The 4162-nt window shown below is 38.0% G+C and overlaps 1 non-coding gene across 1 annotated transcript; it reads left to right on the top strand.

Annotated features, from left to right (window-relative positions):
• Positions 1-295: 295 nt before the first annotated feature.
• Positions 296-399, top strand: LOC136332731 (U6 spliceosomal RNA). The gene has a single exon (XR_010730887.1). It is a non-coding gene; the product is annotated as a U6 spliceosomal RNA (small nuclear RNA).
• The last annotated feature ends 3763 nt before the right edge of the window (positions 400-4162 follow it).

The following is a 4162-nucleotide window of genomic DNA, read 5'->3' as shown; positions in this document are numbered from 1 at the left end:
TGCCCCCGTTATTTATGTTATAACAGATGCCTGAAACACAGAGAGGAAATCTGTCAAATCAAACTGTTTATTATTTGATCCTGAAGATGATCCAGGGAAGCAAATGTCCAATGTTTACATCTGGGGCCTAAAATAAATATTGCGGAGAGCCTCTCATCTTTTGTTGATTGCTAAAATATGCCACAGAACCTCACTTCCTCACTACTTAATGCATAGATCGGAAATAATTTCTTGAAAAGAATTGCTTTGTTGGACGAAAGGAGGATGTACTGAGGTAGGCATGAAAAAATAGATTGTGCCTGCTTCCGCAGCACGCACGCTAAAACTGGAACTATATGGAGACGATGGGCATGGCCCCTGCGCAAGGACACGCAGATTTGTGAAGCGCTCCATATTTTGAGTGCACGTGAAAGTTGTCAAGAGAGTAGATCCTAAGGGTTCTCATCTCAAGGTAAAGAAATAGATTTTTTTTTGTATTGATATGAGATGATGGGTGTTAACTTGTGGTAAATATTTCATGATATATGTAAGTTGAACATTATGCCGTACACTTTAAATATACACAGTGCTGTATATCAATTACAGTTGAATAGAAATGGAAAATACAGGTTGATCATATCACCACAACATCAAATTGAATAGTAATAATTATAATGTTAGCAACAAAATACTGTTAGTTTAAATGATTAAATCCTGAGTTCATGCCAGATTCTGACTCAGGTATTTTCTAGAACAAACAGAACAAACAAACAAAAACTCTAGCAAGTACTTAAACCATGTACATGTCTTTCCAGCTTACACAGAAACTGTCTTTCTTAATTACCCACATACACACACACTAAAACTGCACGATTGTCAGTGAGACAACTTTATTCACAAAATGGTCTGATGAATAGATTCTGTTTTGGGGAAATAATATGCCCTTTCTATTACTAATGCAAAAGTATAACTTTGATTCAAGATTGATTAATGGATAGATTGATTGATTGACTAGCTAGGATGACCCGATTTGCCCTTGCTTTCCAATCTATTTTCAAGAATGACCCATCTTCTAAAAGTTTCAAAATGTTGCTAAGAAATAATAGTCCTAATAAATACAGTGTCTTACTCTGTTAATACATGACAAAACTTTAAAAGTGACTATTGTTAAAACACAATTTAAAAATTTTGAAGGGCATGGTCTTTGCATTTTTAACTTCATTATGTCCATTTTAATTTCGTACAAAAAGCAAAGAACGAGGTCTTCAAAGGGATCTTTAAGGATGTCTTTGATAAAATGCCATTTCTAGAAGGCACTCAATGACTTATGTGTGCAACTCATGTTCACAAGAATCACACACTACAAATCTAAAGCCACTTGACCACTGTCATTTTACCCTTGACATATATTCCATTCTCATAATAAGCATAATAATGAATGCGGGAATGAGTAGATTTTCATTTCATAACTGAATATGAGGAGTTATAGATAAACTTGGTGAGATAGTAGAGCCAAGACCCCATAATTGTCACACTAATAGTACGCCAAGATGTATTTCTCTCAATAAAAGTAACAACGCATATGCATATATTATTAAAAAATTTTAAAGATTTTATTTATTGATTTTAGAGAGATGAAAGAGAGAAACAGAAAGGTGGGGGAAGGAGCGGGAACCACCAACCTGCAGTTGCTCCATGTCGGTGTCCTCACTGGGCAAGCCCAGGCTTCCAACAGGCGACCTCAGCATTCTGGGTCATCGCTCTATCCATTGCGCCCCCACAGGTCAGGCAATCATTACATTTTTTGACAGTAGAAATCTATGATTTGGCTCATTGTAATCCTTACGCATTTACTAGATTGTGGTACTCCTAGGTGGCAGTGATTGGTTCAGGATAGTTTAATCAGAGTGAAGCATGGACATGTGGGAGGCAGCCTCTGGCGGTACTGGAAAGGGAAGCTATGTGATACAGGTGGCAGCAAGCATTCATGCCCACCGGAGGGCACTCTGCAACACAGCGGAGGATGGGACAATTGCTGAAGAATTCGTGAGGATCCCTGGTTAAGCCATGTCTGGAGACAGACTAGTTTTAGACTTTTGAGTTCTATTCAACTAATCTATTTAACTTGCTGGATTTTTTATTGCTTGGCACTGGAAATGCTTTGGCTAACAGTTACCATGTCTGTAAAAAGGACATTTATGGAATTCTTCTTAACTTTGTTATGAGGATTACTACTATGTAGAATTCATTTCTGGCCCTTAACATATTATTTCTATAAATATTTATTGTTGATCATTGATGGAAGGGAGACCAGGGCTTACCTCAAGAATTGGTTTCACTTATTTTTATCTTTAGGAAGCTTGTATCTGTCATAATTGAGGCAAGGGAGGCATGTATAGCATATAGATATGAGGTGATTGGTCCCACATCCCAAAATAGTATAACTGAAAATAATATTTTTAAGCTAGCTCACAAAAGTACCCTCAAGCCCCAAAATACTCAAGCTGTCTTTCTATGCTCTAGCTATTTATATTGGAATTAAATAACAGGTTGAACAACCTTTGAAAGTAGCTTAAATACTGATTGAATAATCTGTTACTTGAAAATTAGTCTCTGTGTTTTAAGAAATTACTAAAAATATAGGTAAATAAATCTGAAAATATTTTGTACTCAAAACAAAAATCGATTAAATAATTTTTTAATTGGGAAAAGGACCAATAAACACAGTGTTCATTTAATTCAACTTTTATAAATGGGTGTTTAGGTTGTCAGAAGATATAACACAAAGTAATTTACATATATACATGTATGTATGCTTACACACATATGTATACCCACATCTCTGGAGGGAAAGTCCTTAGTATTAGCTAGCTTTAAAAGGATCTAGTATCGCCTGACCTGTGGTGGCGCAGTGGATCAGGCGTCAACCTGGAATGCTGAGGTCATCGATTCAAAACCCTGGGCTTGCCTGGTCAAGGCACATGAGGGAGTTGATGCTTCCTACTCCCCACCCCCAATTCTCTATCTTTCTCTCTGTATTTCTCTTCTCTAAAATGAATAAATAAATAAAAATAAAAGGATCTATTATCTAAGAAACATTAATGATTAATAGTATAGAATTCAACTTTCATAGTTTTGTTTTTCTTTCTAAGTACCACAGTCTATTATGTCAATCTGCAAATAGTAGTCAACAATTCAGTAGCTCACAAAAATCAAACTTTTTGTATAGATAAGAGGTTAAAAGAGAAGATTCTGGAGTCTGTCTGCCAAGGTTGAATCTCAGGTCTGCCACATATCGACCATGTGGCCACAGATACTTTAATAAGCTCTCATTTTCATAACCTCACTTGTTGATAAAAGGGGGCAATTTATAATGCTCACCTCTTAGGTTTATTGTGAGAAATAATGAGAAATCTCACATAATACTTTTAGAATATTGCTTAGCATAGAGGAAATGATCATAAATGTGGTATTATTATAATGGCTGTCTTCCCTAGAGAGGTACAGATTTGCCCAATATATGTGTGTATTGGGTATTTAGTTATTTTACAATCTACCTAGATTATCAATCTGTTCAAGATACCAAAGAATATATGGAATTTTGTCTTTTATGTAATTCTTAAATGCTAAAAATAGTATAGATTTTAAAAATTTATGTATTTACACAGATATGCAGTTAAAATGAAAAACACAGCCTTTCCTCTATTTCTAAGGAATAATAAAAAAAAAAACCGGTAGTGACGTCACGGAAATGGCGCCGTGAGCAGCGCGTCCGACAGCTCTCCCCTAAATCACAACAAATTTATCAACTAGAAACAGAAAAATTTATCCTCGGAGCATTCCGGAGTTCCACACAAACTGATAGCGAAAGGACTGTTATCACTTGAATCTGAGAGACGAGGGTGTGGAGGAAGCTACTGCAGGGACATTCATTCAAGCGGGGAGGTTGTGCGCCTGTGGTGAGTCAGCCCACACTCGGGAGCCACGAGCAGCCGCGAGCAGCCGCCGCTGCGATCCGCCGCCGCGAGCCGCCGCGGGCGCATGCCCGGTATGGTTGCAGAGCGAGCACCGCTAACGTTCCCAGCGGCCCGCGCATTGCGAGTGAGAGTCGCCAGCCACCGGTGCCCGGAGCACCCCATTCGTGCGCGTGCCCTGGGCATTCCACATGCCCAGAGCGCCCTAC

The sequence above is a fragment of the Saccopteryx bilineata genome, chromosome 3 (genome assembly GCF_036850765.1).
Source record: "Saccopteryx bilineata isolate mSacBil1 chromosome 3, mSacBil1_pri_phased_curated, whole genome shotgun sequence".
Classification (NCBI taxonomy): domain Eukaryota; kingdom Metazoa; phylum Chordata; class Mammalia; order Chiroptera; family Emballonuridae; genus Saccopteryx; species Saccopteryx bilineata.
This window is presented reverse-complemented; position numbering and strand designations above follow the sequence as displayed.